The sequence below is a fragment of the Nyctereutes procyonoides genome, unplaced genomic scaffold (assembly GCF_905146905.1).
Source record: "Nyctereutes procyonoides isolate TBG_1078 unplaced genomic scaffold, NYPRO_anot_genome, whole genome shotgun sequence".
Lineage (NCBI taxonomy): Eukaryota > Metazoa > Chordata > Mammalia > Carnivora > Canidae > Nyctereutes > Nyctereutes procyonoides.
Genome location: NW_026575047.1, coordinates 7,958,109 through 7,983,727, shown reverse-complemented (window position 1 = coordinate 7,983,727; position 25,619 = coordinate 7,958,109). Strand labels below are relative to the sequence as shown.

Here is a 25,619-nt window from a genome sequence, read left to right as displayed (position 1 = left end):
TTTTTTACCTACTCTTAAAATACAGGATCTGTGATGGTATACCGTAGTCTACTCAAAATATAAAAACTTGCAGCTTATAAACACTTAACATTTTTATCTAGGACTTTTATCTTTGTGAATATCTATTTTTCTAGCAGGAAAAATACTTAGCTTTTATTAATTCATTTCCTTAATATTATATCAAACATATACTGTGGCATTTACACCTAATGGCTTAAAAACCCAGTTGCATCCCTTACAAATGGATCTTTGAATAGCATCTTCTTTGGATTACTGCTCAATGCAAACCTTTATTTGTTGTGCAGATTTATGGAAAACACATAAAACTACTAGTTCACAAATACTTATTAGTGTCTCCTTCATCTTCAAGTGCATGTTTTCTATTGGATTTTCACACTGTAATTTTTACCAAAAGTAATAATTTCCCCAATTTATAATGGCTTTGATTATTTTCAAAGTGTTGATCGCTTATCATCTAGTTCTTTATATCAAATTCTAAAAGTATTCCTTAAGAAGGCATTACTATTAGGGTAACTAATGATAAGTATTTCAAATCTAAGAAATCAAAAGATCTTAACTTCCACTCACTACTTCTTTCCTTCTCATCTATTTTTTAATCCTAATCAATGAAATTACCATGCACCAGATATTCTAAATCAGAAAATTTAGTTATTCTTAATTCTACTCTAACCCCTCAAAGATTCAACCCCTTTCTGGGAAGATGGCATTGGAGGCAGTGAGTTATTTTTTGGTTTGGGTGCTTTTTTTGTTTTGTTTTTTAATCTCTCTGATTTCCACATAAAAACAGTCCGAACAACTGAATAGGAAAACCAAAATCCCATGGAAAACATTTACAACAAAACTTAGTGAAAAGATATCCCCACAATAGTTGGGGACAAACAACCATAAGACCTGTATGGTATTAGCATTTTTGCAGGAAAAAGCCAAAGGAAGTAGTAGGGTACGTGATGGATGTGAAACAGGAGAACCCCCAAAATAGCCAACACTGTTTTCACTGGAACATATGAAGAGCCAATTTTAGAACAGGAGCGAAAACTGGGAGGGGTTTTGCCTAATTAAATATAGCAGATGAGGTCTGAAGAGACTGTGGCAGCCCAGCATCTGTGAATTCTTGACACTGACCAACCGGCATCCCCTTTCCAGATACGACCATTCTGAAGAGAAAATACTGATAGAGTAATAAATATTGAGGATGACTGGGAACTAATGTATTATCTTGAAAAGCCAGTAAGTAAAGGAAAAGGCATGTCTTGCCCTTCCTAAATAAACTGCACATCACAGGGTAACTAAATAATAAATAAAAGGAAATACCTCTTGATAAAAGTATTCCAGCTAGTAACTAAAACAGATGGGATATAAATAGAATATCACCATTTTGCAACCCCTAATAAATGACTAATTCTAGGCATTGAGCAGAAAGAGCTGTTAACATTGCAAAAGACAATTAGATATTATGTACTTCTCAATGAAAGAACACTCCCTTGCCAATAGTTATGAGCAGAGGGATGACACCACAGTCTCATCGAGCCCTTGGTCCTGCTGTCCATTTACAAGTCCTACAAAGGCTAAAGGAACATGTTAAGTTGCACCATGAGGGTGCATTCAGAAAAAGGATATGAGAAATTCTAAAGATCAAATGGCTCTGTTCTTTAGCTCACAAGGTGTGAGGAAAACAAAGGAAAGGAGAGAAAACCTGTAGATTTAAAAAGACAGATCAAAAAAACTTTTTTAGGGCAGCCCAGGTGGCTCAGCGGTTTAGCGCAGCCTTCAGCCCAGGGCATGATCCTGGAGACGCGGGATCGAGGCCCACATCAGGCTCCCTGCATGGAGCCTGCTTCTCCCTCTGCCTGTGTCTGTGCCTCTCTCTCTGTGTGTGTGTCTCATGAATAAATAAATAAAATCTTTTAAAAAAAAAAAAACTTTTTTAGGGGCACCTGGGTGGCTCAGTCGGTTAAGCTCCAACTCTTGGTTTGGCTCAGGTCATGATCTCAGGGTTGTGGGATGACCCCTGTTAGGCTCCGCACTCAGCCAGAGTCTGCTGGAGTGTCTTTCACCTTACTTTCTCTCTTCTTTGCTCCTCCCCAACTCATACGTGTTCTGTCTCTCTCTTTCTCTCAAGTTAATAAATTAAATATTTTTAAAAATTATTTTTAAATTTAAAAACTTTTTTAATTGGCAAGACCAAGTTAGGGTGTTTTTGTGTGAGGGATATATATTTGCTTAATAGAAGTATCAAGAAATGCAAGAAAACGATTACCATAATAAAAACCAGGTTGTTTGGGAGGGAGGAGTTTGTGATTGGACTGGGGCAAATGGAAGGGTTTCTGGTGTGGCTGGCAAAGTTTCATTTTTTTATAGGGTGGTTGTTATATGGTCGTTCATCTTATCATTCATTACATGGCAAGTTTGTTTTATACAGTTTCTGTGTTTTATTTTACAATAAAAAGCATCAAAAAAGAAAAATATGCCAATTTATTCCTTCTCTCCATTCTAAAGTCCCACACTTGAGCCTAAGTCCTCATCATTTCTCATTTGGATCACTGTAATAGCTTCCAAACTGTACATCTTACCACTCCATCTAAATTGCGATTGTTCCCCACCTGGCATTTTCACACTCCCTTATTTTACTGTTTCTTCTTTCTTAGCATTTATTACCTTCTAATATACCATATGATTCATGTATTTACTATGTTTATTGGTACACTGTCTATAATCCTACACTAGAAGTAATAAGCTCCACTAAAACAAGGATCTTTGCTTTTTTGTTCACTGTTATATCCTAAATGCTTAGAATGGTTACTTTCACATAATAGGTGACCAATAAATGTTTACTGAATAAATGAACTAATTTCTCTCCTCTTTATCAATCCATTCTCCAGCATTTTCTTCCTAAAACAGAAGGCCTTCCTGACTGCAAATCTCCACAGCATAAAATAAGGAATCTAAACTTTTCAACAGAGCACACTTGGCTCTTCACAATGTAGACCAACTTAACTCTCCAAATTCATCAGCTGCTCTTCCACCAAGCTAACAACATCCTCTCCTCTCTCACACCTTCTCTCCCCAATACACCCTACTCTTTCTCTAGTCACTGTGAACCACATTCACTGATCCCCCAACTGTTAAGTAAAGAGTTTCAGGCTTTTGTTCATGTTGTCTCTCAGATGCAAGTGCTCCCTCACCATCTTGGCAGATACCTACTAACTTCCAAGACATCCCTCAAATACCACCTCCTTTCTTAGTTCGCCCCTACCACTTGCCTACAAAGACAGTACACTCCGTTCCTGTTACAGCACTCATCAGATTATATTGTAATTTTCAGCTCACCTATTTTTCTTCTGGACTCTTAAATTCAAAGGCAAGGACCATAACTTCATTTTTGCATCTCTAGTATTAACTTAGTACTAATTGTAGCTTGAAAAAATTATATCAGTCACATCATGTTCTATCCTTTTTATACAATTCTCACCCAAGTAAGCAAGGAACTTTATAGAAGTTATTGCTAACTAAAGAAACTGGTTTCTAGTCTCTTATTCCTAGGATTTTAAAAGCTGCAAAACTTTGCTCATTATTCAAAAGTACCAAAGCAAAAGGAAATAGGTTTTCCTTTACTAAGCCTATATTTGGAAATGACTCTGAGGTAGCATAATTAAAGGAATTTCAAGGGAAAAAACTGGCTATTCCTTCTAAATATGTACAATATTTTAAAGTTGCTAGACTTCCTAGATACATTTTTTAATCAAAGGCAAATCAAATTCCTAATCATCAACATAATTATAAAAATCTTGAGAAATTTGGGGCTCCTGGGTGCTTTGGCTGAGTGAGCATCTGACTCTTGATTTCGGCTCAGGGCATGATCTCAGGGCCATGGGACTGAGCCCAATGCCAGGCTCCGCACTGAGCATGGAGTCTGCTTGAGAGTCTCTCTCCCCCTCTCCCTTTGCCTCTCCCCATACCATTCATACTCTCTCTCAAAAAAAAAAAAAAATTCTTGAGAAACTTAAAAAGCAAAAGCAGGCCAGTGACAGGAGAGTAACATGGTAAGACAGTTCTTGAATATGTTTTAGTAGCATAATCCCTTTTTAAAATGAAACCCAATTTAAAACCCTAGTATATAAAACACATTGAAAGTGGTATTAGTAGACAGTAAAAATGAGTGTTCTCTCATTGACTAAAGTATAATTACTTACATTAGAAGTATATAGCTTTATTATGATATAACTTCAATATCCAATTTGTTTTTGTATTTTGTTTCGGTTGTTCAACATAAAGAAAAAGTCTTGATTCACAGAGATAAGTGTTTGTACTTTTAATAGCTTCCTGGCAATTTCAGCACACTCCCAAATTAAACTGCTGCGGGAAATCGAAAGCGGAGACTGGGAGAATTGGTTTTTTTTAAAACAAATTACTGAAGAGACACTTGGCTGGCTCGGTCGGTTAAGCGTCCAACTCTTGATTCCAGCTCATTCCATGATTTCAGGGTCACAGGATGGATCCCTATGTCTGGCCCCACTCTCAGCTTGAGATTCTCTCCCTTTCCCTCTGCGCTTCCTCCCACTGGCTCTCTCTTTAAATAAATAAAATCTGGGGATCCCTGGGTGGCTCAGCGGTTTAGCGCCTGCCTTTGGCCCAGGGCGTGATCCTGGAGTCTCCAGATTGAGTCCCACGTCGGGCTCCCTGCATGGAGCCTGCTTCTCCCTCTGCCTGTGTCTCTGCCTCTCTCTCTCTCTGTCTCTCATGAATAAATAAAAAAATCTTTAAAAAAATAAATAAAATCTTTTTTTAAAAAAGAAAACATAAATAAATAAATAAGAAAACAAATCACTGATATTAGTTATCATAAGCAGAAAACTCAGAGTTTCTGATGCTTATAACTGCTAACACTACACATATCATATTACTACTATACTACTCTGCCTACACCCTGCGCTAGTATCCTTACTCACATAATGAACCGTGAGTGCTCATGCGCAAACCCCAATATTTTGAAAGACCAATGTAGAATTATTTCCTTCCTCATCAATGACACATTTTTAAGTGTCTCTATATATGAAGATGATGAAAGAAACAGGGTTTTTTTCCTGGGATTTATCTGCAGCCAAATTAACTTGGAAGCACAACAGTTGATTATGAAGTATTTAATATAACAATACATTTTCAAGAATGGTGCTTAATATATTTTATTTATATTACTGTTAAAATTAAGAATTTTTGAATAGGGGTACCTTGGTGGCTCAGTCAGCTAAGCATCTCCCTTCAGCTCAGCTCATATCTCCAGGTCGTGGGATTGAGCCCCACATTGATCAGCAGGGAGTCTGCTTCTCCTTTGGCCCCTCCCCACTGCTCGTTCTTTCTTTCTCTCAAATAAATAAATAAAATCTTCAAGAAAAAGAATTTTTAAATAAATAGGACATTTCCTTGGGTATATAACAGAGCACAATTTTAAAACCACTTGGGACTAAATAAATAAGGACAGAATTTGGCATCATAAGACCTTGAATTATCTCTCAGCCTTTTTTTTTTAAGATTTTATTCTGAGGTTAGGGTGGCTTCCATTGTTCGGGGCTTAGGGTGCCATGAGGGGTGACCGAGGACGAGGGCACGGCGGGCGCTTCGGGTCCCGAGGAGGCCCAGGAGGCGGGTTCCAGCCGTTTGTGCCACATATTCCATTTGATTTCTATCTGTGTGAGATGGCTTTCCCCCGGGTCAAGCCAGCGCCTGACGAAACTCCCTTCAGTGAGGCCTTGCTGAAGAGGAATCAGGATCTTGCTCCTAATTCTGCTGAACAGGCGTCTATCCTTTCTCTGGTGACAAAAATCAACAATGTGACTGACAATTTGATTGTGGCTCCAGGGACATTCGAAGAGCAAACTGAAGAAGTGCGAAGGTGGATCATATAAAAAGGGAACAATGACTACAGGACACAATGTGGCTGACCTGGTGGTAATCCTAAAGATTCTGCCAACATTGGAAGCTGCCGCCGCCCTAGGGAACGAAGTTGTGGAAAGCCTGAGAGCACAGGATCCTTCTGAAGTTTTAACCATGCTGACCAACGAAACTGGCTTTGAGATCAGTTCTTCTGATGCTACAGTGAAGATTCTCATTACAACAGGGCCACCCAATCTCCAAACACTGGACCCAGAACTCCATTTGGATATCAAGGGGTTGCAGAGTGCCTCAGCAGCCATCAGACATGCCCGCTGGTTTGAGGAAAATGCTTCTCAGTCCACAATTAAAGTTCTCATTAGACTGCTGAGGACCTGAGGATTCGTTTTCCTGGCTTTGAGCCACTCACACCCTGGATCCTTGACCTACTGGGGCACTATGCTGTGATGAACAATCCCACCAGACAGCCTTTGGTCCTAAATGTGGCATACAGGCGGTGCTTACAGATTCTGGCTGCAGGACTGTTCCTGCCAGGTTCAGTGGGAATCACTGACCCCTGTGAAAGTGGCAACTTCAGAGTACACACAGTCATGACTCTGGAACAACAGGACATGGTGCGCTATACAGCTCAGACTCTGGTCCGTATCCTCTCACATGGTGGTTTTCGGAAGATTCTTGGCCAGGAGGGTGATGCCAGCTATCTTGCTTCTGATATATCTACCTGAGATGGAGTGATAGTGACACCTTGAGAAAAGGCTTATGAGAAGCCACCAGAAAAGAAGGAAGGAGAATAGGAGGAGGAGAATACAGAAGAACCACCTCAAGGAGAGGGAGAGGAAGCATGGAGACTCAGGAGTGACCTTCCTTTCTCTTCACCCCCTTTCTTGTCCAAAGGGAAGACTGCAGCCTAAGCTAACTGCTCCTGGGCTTTAATAAAGGGGGCATTTCTGAGGGATAGGGGAGACAGAAGTGTCATTCCACTGGGTTCTGATTGGCTCAGTAGCCAGAAGTCTTCCATTTATGACCTATGCCATCCATCTATAGTGAAACAATACCAGCTTTTCTCCTAAGACTTCAGAAAACCCAGTTCTTGGAAATGTCTCCAACCAGTACTTCGTTGTTGAAATGTTGTGAACTGTTAGTGTCTGGAATTTTTTTTTTCCTAAGAAAAATGATTAAAGTACTTCCTAGTAAAAAAAAAAAAAAAAAAAAAAAGATTTGATTTTGAAATATATAGAGAGAAAATGAGAGAGAGAGCACAAGCAGGGGACAGAGGGAGAGGAAGAAGCAGGCTCCCGGATGAGCAGGGAGACCAACGTGAGGCTGGATCCCAGGACCCTGAGATCATGACCTGAGCTGAAGGCAGACGCTTCACCGACTGAGCCACCCAGGCGCCCCATCTCTGAACTAGGTTATTGTGAGATTTAAATTTAAAATTTTTCAAAGTTATTTTTAGTTGGTCAGTCCAGTGTAAATAAAATTGTGTTATAAAATATGAGGTATCCAGATGACAATGGACAAAATGTAAAAGACTAGCAGGGAGGAAGTGCCTGGAGGTAGAGGTTTTTTAATATATCTACAACAAAATTTAAGCTTTTCTTTAAACAAAACACCTGTAACTCACTATGAGAGCTGGTAAAAACAGTATAAAAAATATGATCCAGCAAGAGTGTACATTACCCTACATACATCCTTCACCCATTTATTTATGTTGACATTTCTGACATACTTCACCATTCTGCACTCTAAACACACAAGACTACCTCTACTCCCACCACCCTTGACGCACACAAATACACACAAGAATTCAGTTTCTACTTTCACCAGAACAATATTAATCCAAAGCATTAGCCACTGGCAATCTTAAATTTCTAAACCTGGTAAGTAAAGAAAACTAGAGAAGCAAAGTGGCTAATGACTTGGCTAAGTCCAAGAAGCTGAGCAGTAACCTGAGACTACAGACTCCATGAAGTACAAAGCAGGGCATAGCAAGGTCTACAAAAGAGGGTTCCAAGGATCTTTTAACTCCCTTTAAAGAAGCCCCCATCCTCTCCACTTCTCACTATGCCATCATGCTTCATCTTTCTGTGTCTGAAGAATCACAGAATTTCAGGGTTAAAAGAAACTACAGAGTTCTTCTAGGCCAACTAACCATTTAATAAAACTCTCCTTTCTAGGGGTTTCCTAGCTTAGAAACTCTAACTTAGAAACTGTAAACTAGGGGGAGAATTAAGATGGCCAAGTAATAGGGAGACCCTGAGCTTGTCTCATCCTAGATCAACATCAGATCATTTTGGACAACTGGCAAATCAATGAGGATTAAGAAAACAATCTGCACAATTAGAGGGAGAGACTATAGCAAATGCAAGGTTCAGAGATGTGAACCTCAGGAGAAAAAAGCCACAGGGGCACAGAGGGAAGAGAGCCCTTTATACAAAAGAAGTCAGGGAGAGGGGGAAAGAAAGCAGCACATAGGATTCCTACAAATTCTGTAGTGCGAGGACCCTCTGGGTTGGACTGGGAGAGAATGTCATCCTTCCTGGAGTACATTTGGAAGATGGTATATTGCCTCTCCAAGGACAAAAGGTCCACCAGGCTTCACTGAGTGGCCGTTCAACAGCCAGGGACTGAGGTTCACTCAGAGGGTAGATAACCTGGTTGCAGCTTTTCCCTGTGCTTCACCATAGAATCCAAGCACCTGTGCAGCCCTGCAACTTCTTTTCTTAGACAGAGCAGCGTCAGGCATAGGTGCTCTTCCGGTGGAAAGGACACCTTGCCGGGTCCTTTCAAATTTGGAGTTTTGGGCAACCTGGGTGGCTCAGTGGTTCAGCATCTGCCTTTAGCCCAAGGCATGATCCTGGATACCCAGGATCAAGTCCCACATCGGGCTCCCTGAATGGAGCCTGCTTCTCCCTCTGCCTGTGTCTCTCCCTCTCTCTCTCTGTATCTCTCATGAATGAATAAATGAATGAATGAATGAATAATTAATTAATTAATTAATTTAAAAAATAAAATAAAATTTGGAGTTTTGAATCATCGCCACCCTCCAGAGATAAAACACAGAGAACTATGGTACCAGGCATGCTGATGGCCCAGGAACAGATAGATTGTGGGCAGGGATCTGATGGAAGCCTGGGGCACAGGAGGAGAGATTGATCGCATTTCACTGAGGGCCTCCTGAACAGTGCCCCCAAGTTCCCCTCCTGGGGGAAACGGAGAACAAAATGATGTCATCTTCCATCCCACCCGCCAGCATCTTCAGACTTCCCAGAGAAACACAACGGCCCTAGTGGAGGCTGGAGTAGCTAACAAGAAACCCCACCCCCCTCCGCCTGGCAGGGGCATATCTTTATAGGTTAGGTCTGACTGTGAGGCAGTGCAGCAGGCCTCTCCTCCAGAGGACCAACACAGGCCCTCCGCATGTACCGAGTCATAGATCAGAGAGTGCGCCAAAGCATGTTTCAGCTTTGGTGGAAATAGGACCACATTTTGCTTTCATTTTTTCTTTGGAATCAGGCTTATAGCTTTTTGCTAGTTTACTTGTATATTTGTTTCCTTTTCTCATTTTTTGGGTCAGGCTTTTTCTTTGGAATCAGGCTTATAGTTTTTTTGTCTGTTTGCTTTTTTGTTGCTTTTCTCTTTTCTTGGATCAGGTTTTCAGGGGCATTTTCAGGCTTATGTTAACAAACAAATCAAAGCACACCTAGTTAAAGGTCCAAACCCTCCCCACGACAAGCAAGGAACAACTCTGCAGAGGACTGACCTGTGGGAAAGAGCAGTCAAAACACAATAGCAAAGTGCACACAGCATACACCAGAAACACCTCCTGAAGTCCAAGACCTTGGACAGTGTATGACCTCCTTCTTAATACAGTATTACTCTCAGGAGCAGGAAATGTAACAAGGTTTCAGAATATGCAAAAGACTGGAACCTAGACATAATGACAAAATGGGAGGAATTATCCCCCAAAAATAAGGTCAAGAAAAATCACAGCCAGAGATTTGCTCAAAACAGCAATATACCTGAACAAGAATTTAAAACAATAGTCATAAAAATATTAGCTAGGCTTGAAAGAAGCATAAAAGACACCAGGGAAACCCTTGCTCAGGAGATAAGAGACCTAAAAACTAGTCAGGCTGAAATAAAAAATGCTATAACTGAGATACAAAACCAACTGGATATAATCACAACAAGGATGGAAGAAGCAGAGGAATGAGTAGTTAATATAGAACATAAAATTATGGAAAATAATGAAGCTGAAAAGGAGAGGAAAAGACAACTATTAGATCATGAATATAGACTTAAGGAACTCAGTGATTCCACTAGCATAATAATATCCATATCATAGGAATTGCGGAAAAAGAAGAGTAGGAAAAAAGGATAGAAGGTTTATTTGAATAAATTATAGCTGAGAACTTCCCTAATTTGGGGAAGGAAACAAGCACTCAAGTCCAAGAGGCACAGAGAACTTCCCTCATAATTAACAAAACCAGGTCAACAACAAGACATATCATTGAAAAACTTACAAAATACAAACATAAGGAGAATTCTGAAAGCAGCTAGGGACAAAAGGTCCTTGAACCTACAAGGGTGGGCATACAAGGGTGGGTTAGCAGCAGACCTGTCCACAGAACTTGGCAGGCCAGAAAACACCGGCATGATATATTCAACATGCTAAATGGGAAAACTATGCAGCCAAAATATGCAGGCTGTCATTTAGAACAGGAGAGGGTGGGTGTTGATTGGGTGTCTGCCTTCGGCTCAGGTCATGATCCTGGGGTCCTGGAACTGGGCCCCACATTAGGCTCCCCACTCAGCAGGGAGCCTGTTTCTCCCTCTCTCTCTGCTGCTTCCCGTTTGTGCTCTCTCTCTCTCTCTCTCTCTCTCTCTCTTTCTGTCAAATAAATAAATAAAATCTTTTAAAAAAATAGAATAGGAGAAGAGAGAGAGTTTTCAAGACAAGCAAAAACTAAAGGAGTTTGTTAATGCTAAACCAGCTCTGCAAGAAATACTAAAGGAGACCTTTGAGCAGCAAAGAGAGACCAAAAGCAACAAAGACTAGAAAGAAATACAGACAATCTACAGGAACAGTGACTTTATAAGTAATACAATGGCACTAAATTCATATCTATCAAAAATTACTATGAATGTAAATAGACTAAATGTTCCCATGAAAGGACATAGGGTGTTAGAATGGATAAAAAACAAGGCCCATCGACATGCTGTTTACAAGAGACTTAGTTTAGACCCTAAGACACCTCCAGATTGAGAGTGAAGGGGTAGAGAACCATCTATCATGTGAATGGACATCAAAAGAGAGCTGAAGTAGCTATACTTATATCAGACAAACTAGATTTTAAAACAAAGACTGTAATAAGAGATGAAGTAGGGCACTATATCATTAATAAAGAGGTCTATCCAACAAGGGGATCTAACAACTGTAAATATTTATGTCCCCAACTTGGGAGCAGCCAAATATATAAATTAATTAATAACAAACTTAGAGAAACTCACTGACAATAATACAATAATAGTAGGGGCTTTAACACGCCACTCACAGCAATGGACAAATCATTTAAGCAGAAGATCAACAGGGAAACAATGGCTTTGAATGACACACTGGACCAGATAGACTTAACAGATATATTCAGAGGATTTCATCCTAAAAGAGAATACACATTCTGTTTGAGTGTACATGAAACAATCTCTAGAATAGATCACATATTGGGTCACAAATCATAGAAAATTTAGAAAAGCCACAAGTACGTGGAGGTCAAAGAATATCCTACTAAAGAATGAATGGGTTAACCAGGAAATTTAAAAAGAAATTTAAAAAATACATGGAAGCAAATGAAAATGAAAACACGATAGTCCAAAACCTTTGGAATCCAGAAAAGGCAGTCAAAAGAGGTAAGTATACAACAATACAGGCATTGCTCAAGAAGCAAGAAAAGTCTCAAATTTACGATCTAACCTTACACCTAGAGAAACTGGAAAAAGTAAAGTAAATAAGGCCTAAAACCAACAGAAGAAGGGTAATAACTAAGATTAGAACAGAAATAAATGATATAGAAATTAAAAACAAAACAAGAACAGATCAACAAAATTAGGAGCTAGTTCTTTGAAAGAATTAAAATTAATAACCCCCTAGCCAGATTTATTTAAAAGAAAAGAGAGGGGCAGCTCTGGTGGCACAGCGGTTTGGCGCTGCCTGCAGCCCGGGGTGTGATCCTGGGGACCCGGGATCGAGTCCCACGTCTGGCTCCCTGCATGGAGCTTGCTTCTCCCTCTGCCTGTGTCTCGGTCTCTCTCTCTGTTGCTCATGAATAAATAAATAAAATCTTAAAAAAAAAGAAAAGAAAAGAGAAAGGATCCAAATAAAACCATGAATGAAATAGGAGAAATCATAATCAACTCCACGGAAATACAAACAATTATAAGAGAATATTATGAGCAATTACAGGCCAACAAATTGGGTAATCTGGAAGAAATGGATAAATTATTTTGGATAAACAACCAAAACTGAAACAGGAAGAAATAGAAAACTTCAACAGATCCAACAAAGAAACTGAATCAGAAATAAAAGACCTCCCAACAAACAAGAGTCCTGATGGCTTCCCAGGCAAATTCTACCAAACAGTTAAAGAAGAATCAATACCTATTCTTCTGAAGCTCTTCCCAAAAACTAGAAATGAAAAGAACACTTCCAAATTCATTCTATGAAGCCAGCATTACCTTGATTCCAAAACCAGGAAAGACTCCACTAAAAAAGAATTATAGACCAATATCCTTGATGAACATATATGCAAAAATTCTCAACAAGATACTGGCTAATCAAATCCAACAGTATATTAACAGGATTATTCACTATGATCAAGTGGGATTTATTCCTGGGCTGCAGGGGTGGTTCAATATCTGCAAATCAATTAATGTGAAACACCACATTAATAAAAGAAAGGATAAGAACCATATGATCCTCTCAGTAGATGCAGAAAAAGCATTTGACAAAATGCAGCATCCTTTCTTGATAAAAACTCTCAAGAAAGTAAGGATAGAAGGAACATATCTCAACATCGCAAAGGCCATATACAAAAGACTCACAGCTAATATCATCCTCAATGGGGACAAACTTAGAGCTTTTCCCCTAAAGTCAGCAACACAACAGGGATGTCCACTCTCATCACTGTTGTTCAACATAGTACTGGAAATCCTAGCCTCAGCAATCAGACAACAAAAAGAAATAAAAGGTATCCAAATTGACAAGGAAGGTGACAAGATACTCTATGTAGAAAACCTGAAAAACTCAACCACAAAATTGCTAGAACTGGTATAGGAATTCAGCAAAATCACAGAATATAAAATCAGTGTACAGAAGTCTGTTGTATTACTATGCACCAATAATGAAGCAGCAGAAAGAAAACTCAAGGAATCAATCCCATTTACAATTACACCAAAAACCGTAAGATCCCTAGGGATAAACCTAACCAAAGAAGAATTCTGTACCCTAAAAACTACAGAACACTTATGAAAGAAATTGAAGGCATGAAGAAATGGAAAAACATTCCATATTGGAATGGAAGAACAAATACTGTTAAAATATCTATACTACACAGTCTATGCTATCCCTACCAAATAACACCAGCATTTTTTACAGAGCTAGAACAAATAATTCTAAAATTTGTATGGAACAAAAAAAAAAAAAAAAACCCTGAATAGCCAAAGTAACATTAAAAAAGAAAACCAAAGCTAGAGCCATCACAATTACAGACTTCAAACTATACTACAAAACTGTAATCATTAAGGCAGTAGGGTACAGAACAAAAAGAGGCATATAGATCAATGGAACAGAATAGAGAATCCAGAAATGGACCCTCAACTCTATGGTCAACTAATCTTTGACAAAGTAGGAAAGAATATCCAGTGGAATAAAGACAGTCTCTTCAACAAATGATGTTGGAAAAAATGGACAGTGACATGCAGAAGAATGAAACTGGACCACGTTCTTACACAATTAACAGAAATAAGTTCAAAATAAATGAAAGACTTCAATGTGAGACAGGAAACCATCAAAATCCTAGAGGAGAACATAGGTGGCAACCTCTTTGACCTTAACTGTAGCAACTTCTTACTAGATGCATCTCCAGACCCGAGGGAAACAAAAGCAAAAATGAACTATTAGGACTATCGAGATAAAATCCTTCTACACAGTGAAAGGAAACAATCAACAAAACTAAAAGGCAACCTACAGGATGGGAGAAAATATTTACAAATGACATATATGATAAAGGGCTAGTACCCAAAATCTATAAAGAACCTAACAAACTCAACACCCAAAAAATAAATGATGCAGTTAAGAAATGGGCAGAAGACATGAACAGACATTTTTCCAAACAAGATATCTAGATGGTTAACAGATACATGAAAAGATCACCCATCATCAGGAAACAACACATTTTGGTGAGGATGTAGAGAAAAGGAACTCTCTTACACTGTTGGTGGAAATGCAAACTAGTGTAGCCACTCTGAAAAAGAGTATGGAGGTTTCTCAAAAAGTTAAAAATAGAGCTACCCTACAACCCAGCAATTGCACTACTAGGTATTTATCCAAAGGATACAAAAATACTGATTCAAAGGGACACGTGTACCATGATATTTATAACAGCACTATCAACAATAGCCATGTTATGGAAAGAGCCCAAATGTCTACTGATTGATGAATGGATAAAGAAGATGTGGGGGGGGTGTGTTTGTGTGTGTGTTAGAATATTACTCAGCCATCAAAAAGAATGAAATCTTGCCATTTGCAACAACCTGGATGGGACTAGAGTGTATTATGCTAAGCAAAATGCTAAGCAAAGTAAGTCAGAGAAAGGCAAATACTAAATGATTTCACTCATATGTGGAATTTAAGAAATAAAACAGATGAATATAGGGGAGGCGAAAGAAAAATAAGATAAAAACAGAGGGAGACAAACCATAAAAGACTCTAACTATAGAGAACAAACTGAGTGCTGCTGGAGGGGAGGTGGGGAGGGGGGAGGATGGGTTAAATGGGTGATGGGCATTAAGGAGGGTACGTGTTATAATGAGCACTGGGTACTATATGGAAGTGATGAATCACTAAATTCTACTCCTGAAACATAAAACAAAATAAAATAAAATAAACTCTAAACTACCTTTCTAGTTTAGAAACTCACTACATCTCTACCTTAGCCAATTCTATATTTGAATTATTACATTAGAAAATTCTTTATTATGAGCTAAAATTGATTCCTCTTACCATCTGCCACCATCACACACACACACACACACACACACACACAAAATGCCACAAAAAATAGGCCTAATTCCTTTTCTCTAAGAGACCTTCAAATATTCTAAGAAAGCTATTGAATCTTCCCTAAAAGCTTCTTTTTTCAAGGTCGCAAATATTTCCAGATTCTCCAAAATCTCCTCATATGACAGACTCTTCTTACCATCCTACCCATTCTTCTATGAGCAAAGTCCAATCCAACTTGTCCACTATTGTAGTAACTTCCTAACTGATCTCTCTACTTCATTCATTTCACTAGACCATTGATTATCAAACTTTTAGCCCTCGGGACCCTTACTCTCCTAAAAATTGAGGATCTAAGAGTCCTTTCTTTATGTGGATTATATCTAATGATATTTACAGTATTACAAACTAAAACAGAAAAAAAAACCTATTTTTTTTTATTAGTATGGAATTCCCTCAAAAAGTTAGAAACTGTATTACTGCATGATCCAGCAATTTCAATCCTGGGTACATACTTGAACACATATTTGTACATTCATGTTCACAGCAGCATTACTCACAATAACTAAAATGTAGAAGCAACCCAAGCATACACAAATGAATGGATAAGCAAACTGTGATATGTATACACAATGAAATATTACTCAGTACTTAAGAAGAAAATAAAAAAAAAAAGAAGGAAGAAAATCTTCACACAGCTAGAGCATGGTTGAACCTTAAGAACATTATGCTAGGTGAAATAAGTCTGACACAAAAAGACAAATACTATGTAATTTCACATTAATGAGGTACTTAGAACAGTCCAATTCATAGAGACAAAGTAGAATGCTGGTTGCCAGTGGGAATGGAGAGTTAGTATTTAATGGGTACCAAGTTCTATTTTGGGATGATGAGAAAGTTCTAGAGACTGATGGTAATTGACGGTTGTACAATAATGTGAACATACTACAATAAAAATATTAATTCATTTAAAAATAACTCATAAACCCATTATATATTAGCCTAAATATTTTTATTTAAAAGAACTGTATATTCAGAAACAAAAATTAGTGAGAAAAGGAGGCATTGTTTTACATTTCTACAAATCTCTAATGTTCGGTTTAACTGAAGACAGCTGGATTCTTCAATCTGCTGCAATAACCATCTGTGGCACTATGTTATTTTGATTGAAATATATGAGAAAGGTCAGTGTTGCACGGATATATAACTGGAAAAGGGAAGGCCATATAACTAGAAAAGGGTATCCTTTTAAGATACTTAGATATTCTCCTTTGATAGCTACCAAAATTTGACCAGTAGTTTCCTAAAAATTAGTTGCAACATGAAATCTGAACATCAGTCAACTTTTCACTTTTTTATTACATAAACATGTAATGCTCTGCTTTGCACTTTGAATCAATATTCCACCTATACATGACTTCATAACATTATGCATTGATTTTGAATATATTAAGTGATGCACTAGACACGTTCACTAAACAATATCAAAAGGTAACATTCTTTAACATCATCATAAATATCACCAGTAAAGTCTTTTAAGTATTGAGGAGCTATCAAGTTCATAGTGGTGAATTCAAGTTTTCCAGAATCTAAGTGTCTTTCATCTCTGTACCTCAAGAATCAGCACAATAGCTTTCACATAGTGAGTTCTTCATAAACATGTTCTAAATGAATGCATTTGCACTGAAGGTTCCTTAGACTTACACCTGCAAAAACCCCATGGGAAACACAAGGTGATTGCTCTTGTTCTCTGGAATTTTTAGTCCAGACAAGAAACTCAATAAAAAAACTAACGCCACTGTAATAAAAAAATGTTTTTTTAAAAAAAACCTTATTTTAAAAAGGTATCATCCATTAAGACAGGCAATTAATTCTAATTTACGGCCTTCTCTACCCCCAGCTGTGTCCTTTGAGTATATTTATATCCTAGTATATGCCTAGTATACTTATTTACATTCTTTCTTCTTTCAATAATTAATTGAACACTTCCTATGTGCCAGCTGCTGAATATAAAAAGAAAAACAAGACACGACTGTCCCTCTCTCTCTCGAGGAACTCACAATGTATTGAGAGACAGAAAAGGCTGGGGTGCCTGGCTGGCTCACTCAGTAGAGTATGTGACTCTTAATCCTGGGATCTTAAGTTTGAGCCCCACATTGGGTATAGAGATAACTTGGGGGAAAAAAAGCTAAGAAAAAGTATGATAAATAAATGCTCTTTCCTGCATCAACCCACATTCTTCTCATTAACACCACTGTTTGGGACTTTGTCTAGTATCTTCCATCGCCACCACAGAAGAGGCTCAATTAAAATATGCTGAATTGGGTATTCCCATTCCTTCCTAATATTTTTGGTTCTTTATGAAACTGTAGACCTTATCTATTTCTGTAATTTAAGTAGTCCCAGGGGACATGCATTGTAGCCAGGAATGAGTTTTAGTTACAAATTGGAAGTTTTGGCTCTGTGCAAGCTGATCACGCTTTATACTCAATCTGTGTTGTATAATTCAAGCCCTGCTCTGGTTTCTCTCACCTGAAGATAGATCCTTCACTGGTTTTCTTTTGCTGACATCCCAAAGCTGACCCAGTTCTCTGCTAGCACTGGCTGCCTTATCTCCCTTATTTCACATCTTTACTTCTTAGCCTTTCATAATATACTTTATGCCTGAGCCAGTCTTCAGTTCACATTTAGTAATCAATCTTTTCCTTGTTTCAGCTTGGCCTTATCTAATTCAAAAACCTGACATGACTTCTAAGCAACTCCATGCTGAAATAAAATGCAAAGAGATATGCTTACTTACTGAAAGCAAATCCATATTTTAATAGTTATGTTAACTCTCTCTCCCCAAGTATAAATAGAGAAAAGAGGTTTCTTATTTTTAAATGCTATATACAATCATTCATTTCTACATAGTTGTACGAAGGTGGGGGAGAGACAGTAAAGTATTCCCAAATTGAGAGCACTTTAATGGTGCAACCACTCTGGAAAACAGTATGGAGGTTCCTCAAAGAGTTAAAAATAAAACTACCCTACAATCCAGCAATTGCATTACTAAGTATTTAACCAAAGGATATAAATATATTGATTCTAAAGGGCACATGCACCCCAATGTTTATAGAAGCATTATCAACAATAACCAAATTATGGAGAGTCCAAATGTTCATTGACTGATCAATGGATAAAGAAGTAGTGTGTGTGTGTGTGTGTGTGTGAGAGAGAGAGAGAGAGAGAGAGAGAGAGAGAGAGAGAGAGATGGAATATTACTCAGCCATCAAAAAGAATGAAATCTTGCCATTTACAATGATGTGAATGAAGCTAGAGCATATTATGCTAAGAAAAATAAGTCAGAAAAAGACAAATACCATATGATTTCATTCCTATGTGGAATTTAAGAAACAAAATAGAGGAACATAGGGGATGGGAAAAAAAGAGAGAGAGAAAGGAAGACAAACTGTAAGAGACTTTTAACTTTAAAGAACAAACTGAGGATTACTAGAAGGGAGTCTGATGGGGGATGGGCCAAATGGGCGATCAGTTAGAGGGTGTCACTTGTGATGAGCAGTGGGTATTATATGTAAGTGATGAATCACTCTACTCTTGAAACCAATATTACACTATATGTTAATTAACTAAAATGCAAATTAAAAAATTGATACCAAATCAATCAATGAAAGAGAGAGAGAAGGCACTTTGAGGCCAGAAAATGAAACTCAATACAACTTACACAGTTTTACAAGGTAACTTACTGATAGGGGTGGATCAGCAGATGACAATTCAGGAGCTGTATAGCTATTCTCCACAAAGTCTAGACCTTAGTCCACAGATTGTATAGTGTGACAGGATATATAGGAGGGCACTGTAGTGAGATCAAAGGGTCTGCATGCACCTCAAAGGCTTTGCATGCATCTAACTAACAGCTAACCTTTAATTAGATCTTGTGGCACTACCTGTGCATGAGGAAGGAGAAAGACTAAATTATCTTTAATGGATTCGTGGGAAGTGAAAGCAAGCCTGCCCCCATTCTAGCCTTCATGGGCATTTCTAAGTTATGTGTTTTAATCTCCAAGAAGTCAGGAACACATAGCTCCAAAAAAGGTCATCCGTGAACGTGAACATAATGAAGGGCCAAAGATGGAGTCAGTATTCTCAGCACTCCCACAATTATCTTACTTTCCAGGATTAAAGAACACAATAGCCAAGACAGATATGTGTAAGAATGATATCAGTCCTTGGTTCACACCAAATATAATCAGAGTCCCTGAATTATTAATTTATATATCAACTGCAGTAGTCCAACCCGCAGCTTAACTATATATACACCAAATCCTACCCTAGAGGGGGAAAAAAAAAAAAGACAGAAGATGGTAAGCTCCATTCATGGCACAGGCCTTTCAATACCAATGTATGTTCTGGGGAGTCTGGGTGGCTCAGTGGGTCAAGCGTCTGTCTTTGGCTCGGGTCATGATTCCAGTGTCCTGTGATCAAGCTCTGCATTGGGCTCCCTCCTCAAGGGGGAAGCCTGCTTCTCACCCTCCCTCTGCTGCTCCCTCTGTTTGTGCTCTCACACTCTGTCTCTCAAATACATAGATAAAATCTTAAGATTTTATTTTGTTTGAATCAAAGATAGAAGCTTGATTGAGCCATGCAGGTGCTCCAATAAATAATATCTTTAAAAAAAATAAATGTTATATGTCCTACAGAAAATATATTTCATTAAAATTTATCTAAATTCATTAAATTTTCATTTCTTTAAAATAAATGATAAATGAAGGTCAGTTTCTTTTTATTATCTCTAAATTATCTCTACATGTATATATTTTTGATAATGATGAATAGAAAACAATATTTTAAATACAATTTCATAAATTTTTTAGTAAGAGACAACTAGCACTGAGATGCTCTGGGGTTCTAGACTTATAACAACATCCTATCAATTATATTATTCTTTCTCTCTCCAAAGCATATCTTCTTTCAGGTTCCTTCCTTTCACAATTCTATTATTTATAATAACAATCTGAACAACAAGACTTATTAAACACTTAATGGAATGGAAATGACATTTGAGGTTTTTACACAACATCCATTTTAAATACAAATAATGAATGATACAAAATAACAATGTTGATCTTGGTGCTAAACATCAAATTTGGATTTGGTTATCACTCTAGTGTCTAGAGGATGAGTGAGCAAATTCAATGTTAAGATGCAGGTTGACTTCATAACAAAGTAACTCAAGAAAACTTAGAAATCAAAAAACATCACCCTTTCCAGAAACACAAAATTCCATGTTATTACATGAAGATCTTGATAATTAAACTTCAATCTACAAAAGGATATATTAGGGCACCTGGGTGGCTCAGTCAGTCAAGCGTCTGCCTTTGTTTCAGGTCATGATCCCAAGGTCCTACTATCAAGTCCTGCATGGGGCTCCTTGCTCAGCGGGGAGCCTGCTTCTCTCTCTGCCCCTCCCCACTCTTGTTCTTTCTCTCCTTCTTTCTCCCTTGCAAAAATAAATAAAAGTCTTTAAAAAACACAAAAGGATATATATTAAAATACAGTTTAATTATAATATTAAAAAAGAAGTGCTAATGATGGGGCAATAGTCTAAAAATAATTTATATTTGTCTTTGACATATTCTATGTGATTTTATTCTTCAAATTAAGTTGAACCAACACTGCTCTAGCACTTTCAGAATATACTCAGACAAAATGAGGACAGCACAGGAAAATGCTGGTAGCATGAAACTGCCCTCAGGATTAAAGTTGTAAGGGAATGTAACAAATAAGTATCTAGTTGCTTAAAAGTATGTTATTAAAATTGATTATAGAGGGGCTTCCTGGGTGGCTCAGTCAGTTAAGCATCTGCCTTTGGCTCAGGTCATGATCTCAGGTCCTGGGATCAAGCCCTGCATCAGGCCCTTGCTTAGTGCGGAGTCGCTTCTCCTTCTGCCCCTCCCCCTGCTCATGCTCTTTCTCTCTCAAATAAATAAATAAAATCTAAAAGAAAAACAAAAACAAACAAACAAAAAAAACTGTAGAGTTGCCTTTTAAGAGTTAGCTTACTTCTACTCAATGTCTGCAGTAGTAGATATAAGCTAAGGCAAAGTTGTTAACATATTTTTTTCAACTTCAAGGTTGTATTAATATTAGAAGATCTATAATTTCATTCAAGTATCAATCTATAATATTATAGATCTTTCACTTCATGTATCTTGAGAACCAGCCAAATATAAGTTGAGTTCCCAGGTAATCATCTCCATCTCCTTACCCTGCTTATTTTTCTTTCTTTTCCCTTGCCTTATTTTTTATTATATCAAAGCAATTAACTGATGTTATACTGCAGATACATTATCCTTTATTTGAAATTCCAAGGCCTGAAAAGCCTTGAACATCAAAGTTTTTTCATAATTGAACTCATGGCATAATCGGTCCTAACTTGAACTCATTTGGCAGCAAAATCTGATCTGACCTGAATTGACATGAGACTATTTATAGTCATTATTTATCACACTTAGTGTGAAAATTCTTACATTTTGTTGCAGAAATATTAATTTGTATAATTACAAGTTGCTACAAGACCATAGTAGGGATATTAAATAACAGAAAATGCCTGAATTACCCTTCTAAAACTTGAAAAAAAAATCTGAATTCCAAAACATACCTGGCCCCCAGGTTTTAGGTAAGGGATTGTGGGCCTATATTTATTTGTGATGCTATCGTCTCTCAATGATGGCAGAACTTTATTTTATTCACAATTGTTTCCCCTGGGAGTAGAGTTGTGCCCGACATACACTAAATGCTCAATAAATACTGTTGAATAATCAAATAAATAATCATATTTATTAATGTGAGTGTAGTTCAAAATAGAAAGCAACAAAAATAATTCCTCAGGGCAGTAATCTCCAAAGAAGGTTATATTATTCATAGGTGTTTAATCTTTTATTTGCTAGGTGTAGAATACAGCAGAACAAGAAGACATACTCCTTTCCTGCCTTCATGAAACTTATACTTTAATGGACAAAGCAAATGTTTAAAAAATAAATACAGGTATGATAAATATTATTTAAAAAGAAAGAAAGAAAGAAATTCCAGGTACTACGAGCCACTAAACTGGGAGGTTATGGAAGACTTAACAAAGCTTAAATTGTCTTGGCTGAAAGAGTAGACGTAGACTGAAGAACAGTAAGTATCACCAAGCTTCATAGGCATGATCAAGGATCTTGACCATTTTTCTAAGGGCCATAAGAAGCTTTGAGGGCTCTAAGCAATCTTGTTTGGACTTTTAAGGAATACTCAGGCTTCCATATTACTGAGCACTTAAAATGTGCCAGGCATATTATCTTCTTCAGTCCTCACAAAATGGGACTAACATTTCCAGGTTGATGGAGGACCTGGTGGCTGATCAGCACCTCTGCATAGAAAAACAAGTAGAGCCAAGGAGGAAAAAAAATCAACTATCTGAAGGTAGAAGAGAGTTGCTGAGAGAACAAAAACTACAGTAACAGAAAGGGAAAGGTCTTGAGAGATGAACTGGTATCTATAGCCATGTCTTCCCTGGGATCATTATTCTGAGCACAGGAAGAGGCAGAGAATCAATACAAACCCAGCACAAAGCAGGGCTACAAAAAGTAGACAGAGAAATAGGAGAGCTTTGGCAGAGACTTGGAGGTCTTAAGCACTTGACTGTTTTTGTCCTCAAGAAATTCTCTGAATACTAGGATTCTGTGGAGTGGAAAGCTAAAAGTCTAAGCAGGAAACCTGTAAAAAGTTCTTGTTTTAAGAAGTCTGACAAAAAAAACATAAGAGTGTGGGACCCAAGACAAAAAGGACCTCTAGAATACATCAAATTATTAGTTGAAAACCCTGGAGAGCCAGGAAAGAACCAAAGGAAAATTGAGCTTAAGAGGCTAAACTCAGCCTCAATCCAGAACATTCCCTAACTGGATTATAGTGACCTGTCAAAAGACTTATCTTCTCAGTGAAGAGGGAACCCCTACATAAAGTAAGATATCACCTAGCGGCTTTACAGTTTTTCATACACAATGTCTAGCATCAAATAAAAATTTACTAGTCATGCTGATAGCAAAAATCAGATAAACAAAAGCTAAGAGAACAAATAACAGCAAAGACACAGATCTACATGTGATCCAGATATTGGTGTTAACTAACAAGGACTTTAAAATAATGACGTGTTATGTTTTTTGAAAAAGACAAATAAATGGACAAAATAGATGAAAAGCAGATAATTTTATCCAAGAATTAAATCAATTAAAAAGAACCATCTGGAAATTTTTGAATTGAAAAGTACACTATGTGAATAGTGTAATACATGGATTACCAGGAGATAGGAAATAGCCTAAAACAGGATTAGTGAATTGGAAGGTCAAAAGAAATATCTACATTGATGCAGAGAAAAAAATAATAGAAAACACAGAAAAAGAGTATTGGAGATATATGGGATTCAGTAAAATGTCTAACATGTATAAATTGGAGTCTCAGAAAGAGAGGAGAGAGAAAAATGTGGCAGAAAAAAATACTAGAACGACAACAACAGAAAATACTGGAACAAACAATGGCCAAGAATTTTCCAAAACTGGTAAAAGGTATCAACTCCAGATTTAAGAAGCCCCACAAACTCAAATCAGGATAAATTAAATAATAATAATACAAATAACAACAATAATACAAACAACAAATAATAAATAAAACAAACAACTAACAAAAACACACCAAAGCACATCTTAACAAAACTACTAAACACCAAAGACAGAAAGAAATGTTAAAGGATTCCTGGGTGGCTCAGCAGTTGGGTGCCTGCCTTCGGCTCAGGGCGTGATTCCAGGATCTGGGACTGAGTCCCACATTGGGCTCCCTGATGGAGCCTGCTTCTCCCTCTGCCTGTGTCTCTGCCCCCCTCTCTCTCTCTCTCTCTGTGTATGTGTGTCTCATGAATAAATAAATAAAATCTTTAAAAATAAATAAATAAATTTTTAAAAAAGGAAGAAATGTTAAAAGCAGACAAGGTAAAGGTGGGGGGGGGCATACATTCAGTGGACAACAAAAAGACTAATGGCTGATTTCATAACAGAAAACAAAGATGCCAAAAGGCAATAAAGTGTCTCAATGTGCTGAAAAAAAATTATTTCCAACTTTGAAATGTTTAAAAAAAAATCCTTCAAAAATGAAGATGAAATAAAGACATAATCAGACAAATAAAACTGGGGAATTCATCCTAGGAAACTTGCACTTAAAAAAAAAAATACTAAAAAGAGTTCTTATTCTGGAAGAAAAATAATCCTGAAGTAAATATAGAAACATAGAAGTAGGGATCCCTGGGTGGCGCAGCGGTTTGGCGCCTGCCTTTGGCCCAGGGCGCGATCCTGGAGACCCAGGATCGAATCCCACGTCGGGCTCCCGGTGCATGGAGCCTGCTTCTCCCTCTGCCTGTGTCTCTGCCTCTCTCTCTCTCTGTGACTATCATAAATAAATAAAAATTTAAAAAAAAAATAAAAAAAAAAGAAACATAGAAGTAAATGAGCAAGAAAGGATAAAAATGTAATTAAAAATGAGTAAATACAGACTGAATATTGATGCTACAAAACAATAATAGCCATGTCTTGAGGGATTTAAACTACACATAAAAGGCTAAAATAACAAAAGGAAAAAGACAGGGGATCCCTGGGTGGCGCAGCGGTTTGGTGCCTGCCTTTGGCTCAGGGCGCGATCCTGGAGACCCAGGATCAAATCCCACATCGGGCTCCTGGTGCATGGAGCCTGCTTCTCCCTCTGCCTATGTCTCTGCCTCTCTCTTTCTCTCTCTGTGACTATCATAAATAAATAAGAATTTTTAAAAAAATTTAAAAAAAAGGAAAAAGACATTAATGAGTAAAAGTGTTCTAAGTTCTAGCATTACATAACAGGGAAATAGTAAATGTGATCATTTATATAAGACTATATTTATATCAGACTATTAATTATAACCTCTAGGGTAGCTATTTAAAGACCAACAAAAAACATGTAACTATTACATTAACGGAGGATTAGTGGGGCGTGATCCTGGAGACCCGGGATCGAGTCCCACGTCGGGCTCCCTGCATGGAGCCTGCTTCTCCCTCTGCCTATATCTGCCTCTCTCTCTCTCTCTCTCTCTCGTTCTGTGTCTGTCATGAATAAATAAATAAAATCTTTAAAAAAAAGAAAAAGAAAATGCTACTACATACTGCATAAGTCCAAATATATATATGACATTCTTCAAGGTGAAACCATAGAGAGAAAAGTCTGTGGTTGCCAGGTGCTTGGGAGGAAAAGAGGGAGGGATGAGTAGATAAGGCACAGAGGATTTGGGGGGCAGTGCAACTATTCTATAAGGAACAGAAATACTGAATATATGACATTATACATCTGTCAAAACCATTAGAACTGTACAACACAAAAA

At 37.7% G+C, this 25,619-nt stretch overlaps 1 protein-coding gene and 1 pseudogene across 3 annotated transcripts in view; one reads left to right on the top strand and one right to left on the bottom strand.

Moving 5' to 3' along the window:
• TBC1D19 (TBC1 domain family member 19) overlaps positions 1-25,619 on the bottom strand; it is a 144,440-nt gene that overhangs the window by 113,618 nt on the left and 5,203 nt on the right. The gene's annotated exons all lie outside the window — the stretch shown is intronic.
• On the top strand, positions 5,567-6,818 carry LOC129510530 (interleukin enhancer-binding factor 2-like; annotated as a pseudogene).